Source organism: Notechis scutatus, chromosome 4, assembly GCF_049901735.1.
Source record: "Notechis scutatus isolate UNSWTSFEM ecotype Mainland chromosome 4, rNotScu1.2, whole genome shotgun sequence".
NCBI classification, from domain to species: Eukaryota; Metazoa; Chordata; class Lepidosauria; order Squamata; family Elapidae; genus Notechis; species Notechis scutatus.
The window spans coordinates 103,986,349-104,006,202 of NC_142012.1; the positions used below are offsets into that span (position 1 = coordinate 103,986,349).

Sequence of the window (19,854 nt, forward strand, 5' to 3'; positions counted from 1 at the left end):
AACTAACAAACTTCCACTTGACTCCTCCAATTTACAGTTTGAGGGGTAATGCTTGATCATATCTTATAAATAATTCTGGGAATAATCACCGAAAGTTCTGTTCACCTAGAAAAGCTGATTTCAAAGGATCCTGTCAGTTCAAACTATTCACCATAGAACGAAACCACCCATTTACTGAACGGTAGAGGGACTGGGGCTATCGATAAGACTTTGCATTAAAAAAAAGAATAACTCAGAAGATTTATCTGTTGGGCAGTGTGCCATTTTTGGTTAGCTAATCAAGAAAGCTGCACCATTTACATGAATCCTGACTGAATATGTGTGATGTATTTATTTAATATATTTAGATGGCAAGCATGTCCCTATTTACCTGCCAATAACCTGCACTGAAATTCATAGAATTTACCTAGGAGCTGTGGATGCAAAAATGTTGTGAATCAGCTAATATCTAAAGATGGCTTATAGAAATTACTGCCAGTTATATATTAAAATATAGGTATTCATGTAGATTTTTAAAAGGACAAAAAACACTTTGTCTTATCAGTATAAGGGAGATAAGCCTAAAATCCTATCTTGACTTCTTTCTTTCTCTTTTTGAGAGAAAAATTTCATCAGATATAAACAGTGAAGCATTTCAGTGATGTACTTTTTAAAATAGCTGTTACCGTCTATACTCTCTGTAAAATTGCTTAAGCTCAACAGAAGATTATTGCAAAGAGTTATCCCATTGAGATAGCCAGTTTGGTTTGACTTTGCAAGGATAAACATGTCAGGTTTTGGCAGCAATGTTTTCCTTAGGTTGATAAGATATCAAATAGCATGTTAGGAGTACCAGAAAAATAAATCCATTATCAATCATGCGGCAGGAAATTGCATTATTTATAGATATCCCGTCAAGCGGAATGCACAATAGAACTTTGAAATAAGTAAAAGTGAAAGCAGATACTATCTGAATTATGTAACTGCATCTGGCATTACAGCATCTGGTTTATCTGGGGCATAATGGGATCTATAATATATGTCATGGATGTTTTGTACAGAAGTGGAATGGATGCCTTGGAAATCATCTAGTGGACTTTGGGTCCAGAACTGCAACGAGACTAAGTCTAATGGATGGGCATTTTTAGCACAGCTCTTTTTAGCACATTAGCAAAATAACAGATAATCAAAATTGGAAGGGACCTTGTAGGTCATCTAGTCCAACCCCCCGCCCAAGCGGGAGACCCTATACCATTTCTGGCAAATGGCAGTCCAATCTCTTCTTGAAAGTCTCAAATGATGGTGCTCCCACAATTTCCAAGGGCAAGCTGTTCCATTGGTTGATTGTTCTCACTGTCAGAAAGTTTCTTCTTATTCCCAGGTTAAATCTCTCCTTGTTCAGTTTCCATCTATTATTCCTTGTCTGGCCTACAGGTGCTTTAGAAAATAGCTTGACCCCCTCCTCCTTGTGGCAGCCCCTCAAATATTGGAAGACTGCTATCATGTCTCCCCTGGTCATTCTCTTTACTAGACTAATCAAGCCCAGTTCCTGCAACCGTTCATTCTATGTTTTAGCTTCCAGTCCCCTAATCATCCTGGTTGCTCTTCTCTGTACTTTTTCTAGAGTCTCAACATCTTTTTTATAATGTGGTGAACAAAACTGGATGCAGTACTCTAGGTGTGATCTTACTAAGGCTTTATAGAGTGGTATTAGTACTTCCCTTGATCTTGATAGTCAATCTCCCATTTAGAACTATTTGAGTAAATATTTGAGGGGCTCCTACAAAGATGAGGAGGGTCAAACTATTTTTCAAAGCACCTAAAGGCAAGACAAAAAAAACAAAACACCAATGGTTGGAAACTAACCAAGGAGAGAAGTAAGGAAAACTTTCCTAATGGTATGAACAATCAACCAATTGAATAGCTTGCTCTTCAGAAGTTGTGGGTTCTCCATCATTTGAATTTGGGTTTGGCAAGTCTAGAGAAAAGAAAGACTAGGGGGACATGATAGCATAATTGAGAGGCTGTAACAAAGACAAGGGGGGTCAATTTATTTTCCAAAGCAAAAGAGGGCAGGGCAAGAAACAATGGATAGAAACTAATCAAGGAGAAATGGAACTTGGAATTAAGCAGAAACTTCCTAACAGTGAGGATAATTAACCAGTGGAACAGCTTGCCTTCAGAAGTCATGGGTGCTTCATTGATGGAGATTTTTAAGAAGAGACTGGACAGTCACTATCTGAAATGTTATAGGGTCTCCTGTTTTAACAGGGGCTGGACTAGAAGACCTCCAAGGTCCCTTTCAGCTGTATTCTGATTGATCACTGGAGGCTTTCAAAAAGAAACTGGACAACCATTTATCTGAAATGGTATAGGCTCTTCTGCTTGAGCATGAAATTAGACTAGAAGACTTCCAAGATCTCTTCCAACTCTATTGTTCTATGTTCTAAGTTTCTCTTGAATGACTGCCAGGCATGAAGGAAATCCCTGAATATTTTTCCTAAGGCTAAGAAACATTTGTTGAGTGTTATTTTCTTTCCTTCTATCTTTTCCAAGATAATGGACTTCTCAAAAGAGCTAGATCTACACATAACTTCCTTAAAGTATGATAATTTGGCCTTTGCCATTTGTGCTTCAAGTAAGAATCTCCAATTCTTGACTTGTTCTAGGATCCATTTGTGTTTTCTTACCATTCACATTGTATTCTCAGGCAGTTTTTCAAACACCAGAATTCAGAAGCATCAATACTGTGTCCATTTGATTCCCTTGGTAAGATAGAGGAATGATTTACCACTTCCTTTCGCCAGGCATTGCCAAGAAAATCACATGGATTGACAATATAAAATGATTGATAATATGGTGCCTGATGATGGTGGAATGGTTAAATTCAGAACGGATGGCACTTACCGTGCTGTTGAGGAACGGCTGTTATCACTAAGCTGACCCTCATCCTCCCAAATCATCCTGTATCACTGCTGTATTGTATAAAGGTTTGGTTTGAGCAGTTGGGCAGTTAGGACAATTTTTATGCTTTTATGTCCTTTTATGTCCTTACTTGTGCCTTGTAGGAACCCCTCCCCCCACAATGAGATAACATAGGATGACTTGAGGGGACTCACTTTATAGCAGATGTTTCCATCTGATAATTCATGATTCAATTTGCTTTAATTTACCTTTATTATTTTAATTAATTTCTGAGAGGGGACCAGACTACCACAATCTATTTTATTTCTGTTTATACAACCTACACATATCTCATTCTGCTTGAGATCTCAGAATTGCTGGCTATGTTTGCTTAAAGTATATAATGTAGCACATTTGTTTGATCTTAATAATACTCTTTTTTTCATAATGTTCCTTTTCCAGTTCAATAACATGCTAAAGAAAGGAACATAAGATTATGAGATTTTTTTTCGTGGTTATGACAGCAGTTAAATAAATAACAATTTCCTAGAATTGGAAGAAAATGCTAATTATTTGAGCTTGTAAAGTAATCTTAAATTGCAGAGCAAATACAGAATTTGGTGAAAGCTGTCTAATTAAACAATTTACAATAATTGCAGCAAGAATATACCTGATATGCATGATGGGAATAGCTCATGGTAATAACATTTTGAAAAACAAATGGCCAAACTATTATTTATTATTGTATACATGTAGCAATTTAATGTGCTTATAATAGTTGACCGATTGAAGAAAATGTGGTGCAATTTATCAAGAAGAAGAAATAATATTATTAAATTAAAATTAAATTATTTAATACAAATCAATAATATAAGCCCTTTTAGAGTGTATAAAGAGGACCACTTGTGACAGCATTTTGATATGATTATCCTTCCCCAGTCCTGGGGGTCTAAATTTGGATGCAATTCATTAGTCTTGAATGTTGGCCTTGCTGGATAGGAAACTTAGGGACCCATGGTTGAATACTTGGAGGCTTAAGAAAGAATACAATTAGTGTTTTTGAGCCAGGTTCCACCTACAAGTGCAGCTGTGGTAGGATTCAATTTTTTTTACTTCCGGTTCTGTGGTCATGGCTTGGTGGGCGTGATGTTACTTGGTGGACATGGCTTGGTGGGCATAGCAGGGGAAGGATACTGTAAAATCTCCATTCCCTCCCCACCGCACTAACCTGGTTTCCAGTTCTGTTCTCCTGTGCAGGGCAACAAAAGAAGACCCAGCCAATCAGCTGGGACTCGGGAGGCAGACAATAGATGGGGGTGGGGCCAGTCAGAGGTGATATTTGCCAATTCTCCAAACTATTCAAAATTTCCATTACCAGAATTGGTCAGAACCTGCTGAATACCACCTCTGAAGTACAGATTAGGCGAACCCTGGCTCAGAAACAGTAACTGTGAGGGAGACCTTTGAGTAGTGGATGATCACTTAAATATGAGCCAACAGTGTGCTGCAGCAGCCAAAAAAGCTAATATAATCCTTGATTGTATAAACAGAGGCATAGAATCAAAATTATGTGAAGTATTAGCACTACTTTATAAAGCCTTATTAAGGCCGCACCTGGAATACTGCATTCAGTTTTGGTTATTACAAAAAGATGTTGAGACTTTGGAAAAAGTGCAGAGAAGAAGAGATGATTAAAGGCCTGAAGACGAAAAAGGTATGTAGAAAAGTTTCAGGAATTGGGTCTGTCTAGTCTAAAGAAAAGAAGGACTAGGGGTGACATGATAGCAGTATTCCAATATTCGAGGGGCTGCCACAAAGAAGAGGAAGGGGTCAAGCTATTCTCCAAAGCACCAGAAGGAAAGACATGAAACAATGGATGGAAACTAATCAAGGAGAAAAGCAACCTGGAATTAAGGAGAAACTTTCCTAACAGTGAGAACAATTAACTAGTGGAACAGCTTGCCTTCAGAAATTGTGGGTGCTTCATCACTGGAGGTTTTTAAGAAGACACTGGACAACCACTTGTCTGAAAGGATATATGGTTTCCTGCTTGAGCTGGGTATTGGATTAGAAGACCTACAAGATCCCTTCCAGCTCTGTTCTGATTTTTTTTAAAAAAGGCTAAAATGATGATAATCCCTGAACACATTTATAAGAGGAATGGAATACAGATTATATTTTCAAAGTACAGTATTTTAATTTATTTGTTTCTTTTCCTTTGCAAAGCTGCTTCCTCATAATATTTCCAACTGAATTGTACTACTAGCAGTGTAGTGCAGTTAAATTAAAGTTTCTTTTCCTGAAAGTGGACAAACAAGTTGATTGGTCAAAAAATGGTAGTCAGCTGTCAAGAATGAAATGTTTCTCTATGAAGTTTAATGTGGGGGTGGTGGGAGGAAAGAAGCAAATAATCTAATATAGAGATAATCCCTTGAGTAGAGTATATTTTACAGCCGGTGTTCCTTTCAGCTAAAAAAATATCAATATATAGGCATTCATAAAGCATGACTTACTGCCCTTAACTCTAACCGAAATGAATCTTTAGAGAATGTCATCTGAGGACCCTGAAAACTATTGTATTTTCATTATCTTTTTTGATGTATAATGTAATAATAATGAGCTTTTGTTTCATGTTTGTCTTTCATAATATTTTGATAGGTTATCTTGACATTATAGATGCAAAATTGGAAAGCCCTCAACACAACACTGTTCTTCTCTAGACCTTACATAACATAATTTCAATCGAATAGCTTTGGCATTTATAATGGGACTAAAACTGTTGCAAAAAAATATTACACTTATTAAACAATACTGTTATTTCCCCCTATCCAATCAAAATATTTTTGGAAGTAAATTATATATAGACACATATTTAACACATGAAATGTGCTCTAGTACAGTCTTCCTCAAACTTGGCAACTTTAACATGTGCAAACTTCAATTCCCTGGGGAATTCTGAAAATTGAACTCCATGTATTTTTAAAATTGCCAAGTTTGAGAAACATTGCTCTAAGAGAAAATGCCAACTATGAACTACTTGACCATAATTTGGCATCTGGGAGTTTGGATGAACTCCATTCTGTTCACCTTCCACAAATGTTTTGCTTCTCTTATCATTGCTTCACATTCAGCCTTTCTGCTTCATTGTTGATTTTAATAGCTAAATTGGGATCTACAACAACTTGCCACAGCCAATTCACCCTAGCCAACTCACCATGGGACAACTCACCATGGCCAATTTGCCCCAGGACAACTAGCTGCAGGACAATGCAACCATGGCGAGTTGGCTATGAAGAGTTGGCTGTGGCAAGTTGTCCAATTCCAGCTAAATAAATGGCAGTTCTAACTTTTTTTTTTTTTTGGGGGGGGGGGGTTATGGATTGAACAAAATGTAAAAGCCTGGCAGTCATTTCTGACTACGTCAACACATTTCAAACAGGTGCTCTGACAGCTTTCATCATTTGAGGTCCGTCAAAAACGAAGAGCTCATAACTTATTTTATATTGGAGCAGAGCTGTGTGATATTCTGAAGAACACTCCTTTTGAAGGAAACTAACCTGCTTGATTTCATATATACAATGCAAAGGAAAAACAATAGCACAGCAGGGTCAGGAGATCTGAGCAGATGACTTGGTCATTCCTTGAAGACAGGAAACATGAATATGATAATGGTACTGGATTAAACCAAGGAAGATGCAAATCCAAATGATTTCTATCCATGGTGCTCACTGGTAACTTTTGGCCAGTCACTATTTTTCAGGCTGCTATTTGGAAGGCAAACTTGAATGCTGTATTTGCTGCCTTTGAGGTCTTGGAGGCAAGATGGGATTAAAATCAATTGAAGAAACAAACTAATAAATAAACTTGTGGCTTGCCAGTGGCAGGATTCCTGTCTCAAAAGTCCTTGCATGATGAGCCAGCTCTTTTTAGACTCAGGGGGTGTTGTCAGCATGAAGAACAGCATCAAGGAGGCAGGTTAGCACTCTGCACTCCTGCAGCATCTCCATGTACTTATAAATAAACACTGGAAGAATCTTTTGGTTGTTGCTTGTGTGCTATTAATCACACCAGGGAAGAAGCGTTTGCAGGCCTGAGTGCTCACTACAAGCTCTTTTATTCTATATTGTCTATAGAACATTGACGGTAGAACAACATGCTGGAGGGAAAATTCCAGACCAACTGTGAATAGGGATTATTCATAGTATCTAGAAAATCTGGTACATTTTCCCAAAATATGGGATTGCAGACTTAAGTAAATTTATCAACTGAATTATCCAAGCAATAAAAATTACAAGAGCCAAGGATGGAGCCATAATCTAAAATAGCACATGAAAACATTTGTTCCAAACTGTTATACAGATGTGTTTCATCTTTAAAAAAAAAATGAATAAGAGGTGTTCCCTCTATAAGTTTAAAAAAAACTTTAAAACATGGGATGTAAAAAGAGTGTTTTAGTTAGAAAGCTTGGTTATCATTAAATACAGAAACCTAGATTTTAATATGACAAAAAATCAGTCAAATAAATATTTTCCTACATATTTTTTTCTCATATAAGAATAACATTAACATAATTGTTTACATTGACAAAGCAGCAGAATCTTGGCTATAACTTTAAGTTACACCTCAAAAAAATATTTCAACATAGTTTTAGCCCTTTGTATATACAACTAAAAGTCTCATTGTCTGTAATTTGGTACCATTCAACTTAGCCTACTTCTATGCCTACTTTTCCTCTGTCTGTGGTCATTATCAATACTAATATCTCATTTGGTATAATGGTGGTATGAATTTATTTCAGAACAGGCCCAAGGTAACAACAAAATCAACATTTCTGCTGGCATTACTGTAACTGTTGAAACATGTTTTTCCCACCATTTTCCCTCAGTATCACTGGGTGTATCCAGATCTAGAAATGCTTCCCTATAATTCTTGTCTTGCAAATTATTAATGAAACTCTGGGAACATGCAGCCCCTTATCCCTCACTTCTCAGGAGGGCAGCTGGAATTGTTTTTGAAGAGCAACAATTTTTTTGAAGAACAACAATTTCATCTAATGGGAGAGGCAGAGAAAGAATAAGTTGCGAGCAAAGATAAAAATAATTTTCAGGGCTCTGTGTAATATTTGTGATTTGCAGATTATTTTGCCAATAAAGCCCTTGAGTGGAAGGGAAAAGACATTCCTGAGGTGATTAACAAGGATGATAAGAAAAGCGAGCCAGTGGCCTGAGGTGATACAGCATGTGAATCGATACAGAGCCAACTCACCTTTTTTTTAATCTAGCCAGAAAGATTTGGTTTTCTCATAGCAACATAGCCCTAAGCAATCTATAGATTTTAGCTGATAAAGTGCTTGTTATATTTTATTATTTTATTTTTATATCATATCTGTACCACCATACCCCCTATGGACTCAGAGTTGATAACTTGTGCATTTGGTGGACCTTATAAGACCTTGGATAGAGTTGTGGTGGTGCAGTGGTTAGAATACAGTATTGTAGGCTAATTCTGCCGACTGCCAGAAGTTCAATTCTCACCAGCTCAAGCTAGACTCAACCTTCTATCTTTCCGAGGTCAGTGGGATGAGGACTCAGATTGTTGTGGGGGTGGGGGCAATATGCTGACTATTTAAACCACTTAGAGAGGGCTGTAAAACACTGTGAAGCAGTATGTAAGTCTAAGTGCTATTGCTATTGCTATTGTGAAATGCCACCCTGCTTTTCCATTAAGTTGCCTGAAATGATGTAGAATTACATGAAAGTGGGAGCAAGCAATCAGATGGAAGGAGAAGCTGTCTGTGATGTTTTAACATAGGAATGTGTGTTAAGGGGTGTTTAAATGACCAGTTAGTAGACAATCAAGAATGGGGTGTATAATTTTATGGTAGTAGAGGTAGTCCTCAAGTTACAACAGTTCATTTAGTTCTTTTTTTCATTAAATTAGACATGCCCAATCTCAGCAAACATTCTTTATATGTTTACATACATATTTATGGAGGTACCTTCAAAGCCTCTTACACGATTAAACAAAATCCAAAAAGATTAACAAAAAAGAATGAAAATGCAGACGACAGCAGTGCTGAGTTATAGGAGCTCTATCACAGGATCAGCCTTGTTCTTTTTGCTTCTCAGTCCGCAAGAGAAGTATCACCTTATTCCAGCCTCTGGCAATATTCACAAAGGCCTTTTTTCACACAGCAGCTTAACTCCCATGGGCAAACTAGCGAGAAATGAAGCCAATTTAAGAAATATCTTGCTGGATTCTAAACCCTTTCTCTCTTTTGGCTACAGTAACAGTGTTCCCATCTTGAATGCACTTAACACAGCCTTAGTGGCCACTTTCCCTGCTTCTTTTTTCCTCACACTTCCATTATAAGAAGATATTATTTTTAAATCACAGCTGAATATGCATATATGAAGAAACGAACAAAAACAAATCTCTAAGGTGCTTTTTCAAAAGGCCACCGGCCTGTTTCCCCACCCCTTAATGAAGAAAAAGAAAATGTTTCAATTCTCATCCAAGAATCTTCATCAGTTGTACTGGTAGGCCCGTCATCACAACATGTTAGGATATGTGCAGAGTAACCCTTGTATAAAAAAGATATGCACATGGAAGATGGTTTATGAGAACAGTTATGAAGAAATATATAGCCACACAGAGTTGAACAAGTTGTGTTAATGTTTACTTGAAGAAATAGCACAGTCCAATAAACTGTCCATGTCATACACGTTTTTAACAGTCCAGAAATATCCAATTATAAAGTCTTCTTACTGGTTCCATGTCTTTTACAGCAGACAAATATCAAACCATAATACAACAAATAACCTTCGATATCAACAGAATATCAAAATAAATAGAGTTAGTCAGTATTGGTCTGTAGTCAATCAGTATCAGTATCAAGAGAGATCATCAGTGAAAAAGAGAAAGAGAATTAAACCATGATCTATAGCTCCCTCTTATGGCAACTTGTAGCATAATTAACCAACCAGAACACAGTATAATACATTACAGTATTTTTCCTTAAAGCTACAAACATATATATTTGTAGTTTATATATTGTCAACCCAACTACGTTATTTACATATACATAACACAACTGATGAGGCTTCTTGGATGAGAAGCAAAATGTCTTCTTCTTCTTCTTCTTCTTCTTCTTCTTCTTCTTCTTCTTCTTCTTCTTCTTCTTCTTCTTCTTCTTCTTCTTCTTCTTCTTCTTCTTCTTCTTCTTCTTCTTCTTCTTCTTCTTCTTCTTCTTCTTCTTTCTTCTTGGAAAAAATAGTCCATCTGTCTTTTGAAAAAGTACCTTTGAGAGAAGTAGGATCTGGATGACTGAGAATCTCCACAAACAAACAAGGGTAAGATACCCTCACTCCAGGCCTTGTCTTGTCTTGCCCTCCCTTCTTTTCCCTGTCCTGTCCTGCCTTTTTTGTTTTAAGCCTTAGCCCATGCCCACCATGCTTTTTTTGTCTGTTCCTGATCTTTTTACTTTCTATTTACCAGTCCATAAACCAACAAAATGACAAGAAACTATGTTGCTAATTTTTGATAGTCATACCACAAAATTTAGGGAGAATTCAAGGGCATTCTGCTATAAGTAATGCAAACTAGTAGCATTTCCAAGCAACATCTAGAAACCTCCATATGTGAAACTCAGAATGACCCACATGCCATCTTTCTATGATCTCTTTATTTACTCAATAAATAATTACTGTGTTTGGATTAATAGTAATGCAGGAAGTAGAAGTGGCAAAGGATCAAGGAACTGAGGCCGCTGAAAATGTGAGCGCTGAACTTCAGAAATAGATTTGATCATTCAGGCGTAAAGCCCAAAACTGTTCCCTTGTCTGTCGTGTGTCTGCTTCATACATTATATTTCAAGTAAGGACAAGTCAGTATTGCTGGTGTTTGGCTCTCCATATTATGCCATACTTTGTCAAACAACCGTTGCTTTCATTCATCTTTGATCTGGCATTGTGAATTTAACGGATGATAAATGTGTGCCTCACATTCACAATGTGATGATTGTGATCATTCTAATGCAGGGGTTCCCAACTCCCGGTCCACAACCTGCTTGGAACTGGGCTGCAGAAGTGGTGTGTGCTTGTGTACAAAGCTGCATTTGTGAAAGCTGTGCACACACACACGTGAAACCATCCCCTCTCGTTGCCGCCACTTCCAGTGGTCCACCAGCTGGAAAGATTGGGTCTTGCTCTTCTAATATATATGAATTAATTGTTCGGGCCATTATTTGTCACTTGGCTTTTTTGTCTGTTCCTGATCTTTTTATTTACTATTTACCTGTCCATAAACCAACAGAACAAAGAAATATGCCATCCAAAGCCTGTGCAAATGCAGTAATGGCATAAGGTAAATCTTCATAATACACACACCTTTTAAACATGTGCTATCCAAAGGATAAGATCATTTATTTGTGTCTTATTGTCTGCTTTTTAAAAAGATAAATATAAGCTGAAACTTAGGATATGATTGCGGAACTTATAACTATTAGTATTTCATGCTTTGGGAGCGAAGAAATCTGGAGTAGAACTTCACTGATGTATACATTTCCTATTTATTGTACCAAGCAATGAAGGCTAAAGGGTACAATTGCCTTTTTCCAAGAAGAATTATGGTGTTCGTTTTGATACATCCTTCCACAATTCAACATTTTCTAGCATGAGAAAGGTAAAACACAACTTGGTTTGTTATAGACTCTTGTATTGTAAATTAGGAGTACAAATATTAAAAAAAAGAGGCACCATCTGCCATATAAACCATTTGCCACCTGTTCTTTTCCTTTCAGACTTATTTAATGGCGTAGATTTTATGTTTCAGCTTGCCACTGAACAGCTGGGTAGTGACTAAGTATTTTTTCTATCAGTAACTTAATGGCTGAACAACATTCCATGTGAAAAAAAAAATTTGCTCTTAAGCCCAGGGATTTGCCACTCAGACTTTTGTGTGTTTGTGAGTTTGCTTCATTAGAAAATTCTGCTGACAGTAAGACAAGGTTTTAATAGCCACCATTATCCAAGTGTTATTGGTGGGATGTTCCTGGAAGAACTGGTGTTTCTTTGTAGTAAAACAAACCAGGTTCCTTTCAAATTGCCACCTTGGTAAGTGGTAGATAGAAATACCTTTCACTTTTTTATTGCTTGCCTATAAAATAAACAGAAAATTCTATTATTTTCTCACACCTATAGGAAAAAAAATAGAATTGCTGCCTTTGGTCCATTTGCACTAAGCACCATGTGGGATATAACTTCTGAATACTGTTTTGGAGAATAATTTTGCCATTCTCTTCCTTTTCTACAAGAGACAAAAATTCCAATTGTGCTTTGTCTAGGTAGTGTATGTTGGTGTCATTACAGGTGTCCTCGACTTATGACCATGATTGAGTCCAAAATTTTGATTGTTAAGCGTGACAGTTGTTAAGTGAATTTTGCCCCATTTTACAATCTTTCTTGCCACAGTTGTTATTGGAATTACTGCAGTTGTTAAGTTAGTAATAGAATAGAATAGAATTCTTTTATTGGCCAAGTGTGATTGGATACACAAGGAATTTGTCTTGGTGCAAATGCTCTCAGTATACATAAAAGAAAAGATACATTTGTAAAGAGTCAAGAATCATAAGGTACAACACTTAATGATAGTCATAGGGTACAATAAGCAATCAAATCATACTAGGAAACAGTCAATATAGATAGTAAGGATACAAGCGACAAAGTTCCAGTCATACAGTCACAAGTGGGTGGGAATGGGTAATAAGGAGTGATGACAACACAATTGTTAAGTAACACAATTGTTAAGTGAATCTGGCTTCCCCATTGGCTTTGCTTGTCAGAAGGTCACAAAAGGTGATAGATAACCTGATCCCGGGACACTGCAACCATCATAAATATGAGTAAGTTGCCAACCAACTGAATTTGGTCCATATGATCATAGGGATGCTGCAATCCCTATGCAGCAATCCCTATGCCCCAAGTGTGAAAAATGGTTAAAAGTTTTTTTTTCCAGTGCTGTTGTAACTTTGAATAGTCACTAAATGAATTGGTGTAAGTCGAGACAACCTGAACATTGTGGGTGGGTGGGGAGGTGGGTTGGGCAACTGTGTTGGTGCCTTTTGGAAAATACATCTCTGTCTTTCTGTTTCTGAGATCTATGCAGTATTGCAATCTACTCTGGAAACTCCTTTTAGTTAAAAACAAAACAAAACCTCTCCCAATGAAACAGGAGACAGATATTCAAGACACCCTCCTTCCAAACCGTGCATATGTTCAAGTGATTTGTGATAAATTTTAAAGCATGTGTACTGGAAAGAGAACCCTAATATTCACAGAGTGTAATATGACACACCTATAATTCTGTAGCATTGGTTTCCATCTGTGGACGGATAGTTTGAAAAGAGAGTTCTTGTGCTTTTTTTTTTGTTTTAAATTAGAGGATACAATATTGCAAAACAATCAATTCTCCTAAGTTTTGGGGTAGAGAGACCCCAAAAGCCTGGGTGAATTTGAAAAAATTAAATCAGATTTTAAATAAAAATGCAAATGGAGTTAACCAATTAAGGAAATCTATCAGCAATAAAACCAGTTGACTTAAAAGCCTTTTTGGGTTATATCTACAGGTAGTCCTTACAACAGTTCATTTAGTGTCCATTCAAAGTTACACCAGCACTGAAAAAAAGACTTATGACCATTTTTCACACTCATGACTATTTTGGTATTTCATGATCATGTGATCAAAATTCAGGTGCTTGGGAACTGACTCATATTTATGATGGTTGCAGTGTCCCGGGGTCATGTGATCACCTTTTGCAAACTTCTTATAAAGAAAGTCAATGGGGAAGCCAGATTCATTTAACAACCATGTTACTAATTTAACAACTGCTGCGATTCACTAAAGAACCATGGCAAGAAAAGTCATAAAATGCAACAAAATTCCTGTAACAAATATTTTGCTTAGCAACTGGGCTCAACTGTGATTGTAAGTCGAGGACTATTGTCCCCATTTAATCGTACCTATTTTCTGTATTCTTACTCATGTTTATACTTATACCTATTATTTTGTAAGCCATTGACAAATCAAATAAATTAAATATATCTATATCTGCATATCTATCTATCTATCTATCTATCTATCTATCTATCTATCTATCTATCTATCTATCTATCTATCTATCTATTGTCTCTGTGTGTGGTGTGATAAAACATTGATATCTTCCAAGACTTTCCAAGTGTGTAAGTTTGTTAATTTAATTCTTGTTGGTGCGGTGTCTAAAATATTTTTAGATTTCAGAGAGATTCATGTGGGACCAAACAGTTCCGTGTATTATACCTAGAGAGTATAATAGCAAATGTAGCTACATGAATTATTATTTGTAATGAAAAATGATAATCATCTGAAGCCAATTTGCTGATAAAAAAGGGAAAGTTCATTTATTTGTGACACATTCTTTGTCTCGCATCAAAGCAAAGTAATGAAGCAAGGGAATGAATATTTTATCATTACTGAAGAATCGTTTTGTTCTCAAAATAAAAATAAGGTGTTTTTTTCAGATTAATATTTGCCGTAATGTACATAACACATGCAATTTACATTCCTAGGATCGCACGAGTCTTAGCAGCCTTGTACAAAAGAGACTATATTTTGTCAATGAATGAAGAGAAAAGCCTTCAGAAACCTCTAGCATTCAACTGATTTTGAAATTTAATCTTTTTTGGTTGCTTGAGGCTGAAAAAGGATTTCAGATCTAGTCTTCCTTCAAGACTTTTTTTTCATTCTTATACAATGCATCCAAGAAAACCATACTGGTTCAATCCAAGTAATTTGGCATCACTGGAACTTGGATCAAGGTGTTTCAAAGAGCTGCTTCATAGAAGACTGAAGATGTATTGTTGCTAGCTATTGTCATGGGGCCTTTCTTCATTCTTAAAACAAACCATTATGGCATACTGTGTCCCAAAAGAGGGATACTTAAGGCAACATATTCTGTCACATATTCTTTGTTTGTTGTCCAACTGTACAAATGCTGTTAATTTTCAGGATCATGTGATGCTATGCTTACTGTAGTTACAGCGGACCCTGCCCCCAGATCAGTATATAAAATATCCTGATGGGATGAGCAGGTAGGAGAAATCTTGACAGACCTAAAATGTCCCTTGTATTCATTTAGATTGTAGCCATTGGAACAAGTGATAAGTAACAGGCTTAAGGTAATATGGCAGGAGGGGGCAGTCAGTCTTAGGGAAGATGGTCCTGGTGTTTGGTACTAGTGCCATATTATAGTCCCATGTGCTAATTCCAGAAACTAGATCATTGACTCCATATTTCACATGTTGTTGTTAAATGTCACAACAAACTGAAATAAGTATGGCAGAGCCAACTTGGCATGCATCATTGCAACTTAGTTGGTTGAGGTTTGCCTATCTGGGTTTCACGTGTGGCATCCGTTGTGACTTTGGGACAGGGGATAAAAACATGGCTATTTTTATCCAAAACACTAAAGTGGCCTCTGGAGAGCTGCTTTGCAAATGATCAGTTGTGAAACTCTGTGAAGCTCTGCCATAGTGATCATATGGCTTTCTCCTGCTATGAAATAGTTTTCCAGCCTGAGTTGCTGGATTTTGACATTGTTCTCACGTTTATGGACCTGGAGAACTTCAACTTCCCATCACTGGGACTGCAGTCAGTGGCAGCTCAGGAATTCAAGGCCAACATGGTAACCATGGATCCTTGGCCCAGTTCACAATGGTTCACACATTAGGTTTGGTGTTTGTTTGTAGGGGAGGCATTTCCTAGAGTTGTTTTATAAATATTGTAACATTAAGAAGGCTGGCACAGGAATTCTGGGAGTTGAAGCCCACACATCCAAAAGTTTCTGAGATTGAGAAACACTGAACTAGAACAAATGTCATTCCAGTAATTTGGTAGTGGTAGTGTTTGTGATGTCTGTGTGTTATGAGGGTGAAAGGGGGAACATTAGATGGTTATATGTTCATTGCTGAACCAACACAACCACAAGCCATTTTGCTTGAGGAAGAACATTGCGTTATTCCAGGAAAGTAAGATAGATTGTGGGTGTATGTATACACATTTATAACTGTATATTCAAGACTACAATCATGATTATGAAATTTTTTTGAAAATAAGAAGATTGCTATGGTGTGTGAAAACATTAATCTGGTCAGTCTGACATGTTTGCTTCTGTTCTATCATCCATCTCTATTTATTTATTAAATTTATTTTATTTATGTATTTGTCAAGCATGTATTAGATAACAGATATAATTAGAACATGATTATGATTACATGAAATGGCTATGAATAAAAGGGGATATTAGGACAGGGATATTAGGCATGTTTGTGTGCTTATGTATGCCCCCTTACATACCTCTTAGGAATGGGGTGAGGTCAACAGTAGATAGTCTAAGGTTAAAGTTTTGGGGATTTGGAGAAAAAAACCAGAGTCAGATAGTGCATTCCAAGCAGTGACAACTCTGGTGCTGAAATCGTATTTTCTGCAATCGAGTTTGGAGTGGTTTACCTTAAGTTTGTATCTATTGTGTGCTCATGTATTGTTGCGGTTGAAGCTGAAGTATTCATTGACAGGTAGGACATTAAAGCAAATAATTTATATAGATATATAGATATATAGATATATAGATATATAGATATATGGCATTCAGCTTTGTTCGGGTTTTTTCCCACGTCATAGTAGTTGTGCTTTTAAAGTTGTAGCAACGTTTCAGCAGAATCTCATCTGCCATCATCAGGCTTTTGTATAGTGTTCGTCTGTGAGTTAGACTTTTACAGTGGTTTCAGATTTAAATTTGGGGCAGCCTATTGCTGTGCCAGAATGGTTTTTTCTTCATCCTGATTGGTTGAGAGTCTTGGTCTGTGTTTATTGGTCTTGGAGTTTGCTGTGTTCTGCTTCTAATATCTTCTGTCTGTTTTTTTTGGCTCTTTTTGTATCTTGATTGGCTGGCAGCATTGTGTTACTTTATTGGAGGCCTTTAGTGCAGCTTGGCTTCGGGTAAATAGGACGGCTATCATTAGTTAGGAAGCTGGGTTTCATCTGGGTGCCTGGTTGGGGTGTGTTTGAGCTGGAGGTATCAGAGGGGATCTGTTTGTGCCCAGGTGTTTGCCTGGCTTGTGGTGTGGAGATTTTTTTGTTTGTGAGTGCAGGCTTCCAAATGATTGACAGCCTGGTGGAATCATCTCTTCTGTTCATGCTTTCTGGTCTTTTTTCAATCTCTATGGCTTCTCTGATGATTCTGTGGCTGGGATTTTCTATAGTGGCTAGGGTTTTGGTGCCATTGAAGTTGATTCTATGACCTGTGGCTTCCATGTGTTGGACTAGTGAGGAAGTGTGTTCCAGCTTTTTGACTGCATTTTTGTGTTCATCCAGGCGGGTGCTTATTCTTATTCAGCCAATCAAGATACAAAAAGAGCCAAAAAAACAGACAGAAGATATTAGAAGCAGAACACAGCAAACTCCAAGACCAATAAACACAGACCAAGACTCTCAACCAATCAGGATGAAGAAAAAACCATTCTGGCACAGCAATAGGCTGCCCCAAATTTAAATCTGAAACCACTGTAAAAGTCTAACTCACAGACGAACACTATACAAAAGCCTGATGATGGCAGATGAGATTCTGCTGAAACGTTGCTACAACTTTAAAAGCACAACTACTATGACGTGGGAAAATACCCGAACAAAGCTGAATGCCATACATGTAAGTACCCGCGAAAACTTAAGAAAACATATATAGATATATAGATATATAGATATATAGATATATAGATATATAGATATATAGATATATAGATATATGTAGGTCTAGGTGTGTTCGGGTCTTTTCCCATGTAAGATTAAGAGTATATTGGTGACATTCTGGCACAGCAGTAGGCTAGCCCCAAATTTAAAACTGAAACGGCTGTGAAAGTCTGACTCACAGACGAACACAATACAGAAGCCTGATGATGGCAGATGAGGTCATTTGTTTTGTACTACACAGGAGGCTAATGGAAAAGAGATCAAAACACAAATGACCCAGGAGATTACAATGCAGGACCCAGGATACCACAACAAAAGAACTCGCAAGCCCATCACACAACCCATTACCCAAGCTGTTAAAACACGAGAAGCTAATGGAAAAAAGATCACTACAAAACAAACGACCCAGGAGATTACAGCACAAGATCCAGGATATCTCCACAACAAAACTCACAAGGCCATCACACAGCCCATTATACCAACATCAACTCCATCAACCAATCAAGAGGCAGCAGCGCAGCCAACCAGCCCAGCACACCAGCCCCCACCACCAGTATTTATAGAGAGATGACAGCTCCGATCACACACTGCTTGTACTGTGTGATCGGAGCTGTCGTCTCTCTATAAATCACTAGCATGAAGCCGAAAGCACTAGCCTGAGGATGGCGAGTGGGACCTCACCGAAACATCGCCAAGATACTCTTAATCTTACACGGGAAAAGACCCGAACACAACTAGACCTACATACCTGTACCCGTGAAAATCTACGAAAACATTCTCTCTCTCTCTCTCTCTCTCTCTCTCTCTCTCTCTCTCTCTCTCTCTCTCTCTCTCTCTCTCTCTCTCTATATATATATATATATATATATATATATATATATATATATATATATATATATTTTCTTAAGTTTTCACGGGTATTTATATGTATGGTATTCTGCTCTGTTCGGGTATTTTCCCACGTCATTATAGTTGTGCTTTTAAAGTTGTAGCGACGTTTCGGCAGAATCTCATCTGCCATCATCAGGCTTGTGTATTGTGTTCATCGCTATAACTTTAAAAGCACAACTATAATGATGTGGGAAAATACCCGAACAAAGCTGAATACCATACATACATACGTACGTACATACAAACAAACATACATACATACATACATATTTCTTTATATATAAATAAAATTTATTTGCCACCCACCTCTTTGTTTAATTAAATGGCTCACAATCTGTAGACTTTCGTCTTGAATCCCAATCTTAGTTATACCTCTGGGGATTTCCTGGCTGGGAAAGGTCAGCCTTGCACATTTTTTAGTCCCCTTTTCTCCATCAAACAAAAGAAAAAGAAAAATAAACTCCAAATTGCCATGCCTATCCATCCTTCATTCCTATAATTTATATTGTACCTTTCTGCCTTTGGGCATTCAAGACTGCTGAAAATATCAAATATTATATTCTCATGAAAACTACTAAAATCTATTATAATAGCTCATATTAAAAAAAAAAAAAAGAAGACTGGCTGAAGAGGAAAATCTTGACTTTCTTCCCTAAAGCAAAAAGCTTGGAGGAGTGGATTTATTCCGTCTGAAATAATTTCTAGCTCTGTATAGTTTGAATTTGAAGAGTCAACTAAAGGCATTGTAATCTAGGGGTACAGAAGGTAATTTCAAATTAGGCCTATTATAGCAGAACGGTTCCAACCTGTCACCATGAAAATTATGTGCTAATTATATTATCCGCTTGCAAATATGATATGCAAGCTTGTTGCAGTTCATCATCTCATGGCGAATTCCTGCTGTCTTCTTATAATGTACTAAGCAAATAATCCAAACTTCACCTCCTTTCATTAAATATCTGATTGTGCTTCTTCTGGTTAGAATCTTCAAGCTAAAAAAAAAACCCTCATAAAAATAATGAGAATATAAAATGAAATTATGATATACAGGTAGTCTTTGGCTTACAACCACAGTTGAGCCCAAAGTTTCTGTTACTGTGAGACATTTGTTAAGTGAATTTTGCCCCATTTTACTACTTTTATTGTCACATTTGTTAAGTGGATCCTGGCACTTGTTAGAAAAATGTTTCTTAAGTGAATCCCATTGACTTTTCCTGTCAGAAGGTCGCAAAAGGTGACATGATCCGGGAGCAGTGTAACCACCAAGCATCTGAATATTGTTTATCATGGGGATGCTGCAAT

General features: G+C 37.2%; 1 protein-coding gene across 2 annotated transcripts in view; it reads left to right on the plus strand.

Annotated features, from left to right (window-relative positions):
* TCERG1L (transcription elongation regulator 1 like) overlaps positions 1-19,854 on the plus strand; it is a 184,201-nt gene that overhangs the window by 25,489 nt on the left and 138,858 nt on the right. The window lies entirely within an intron of this gene.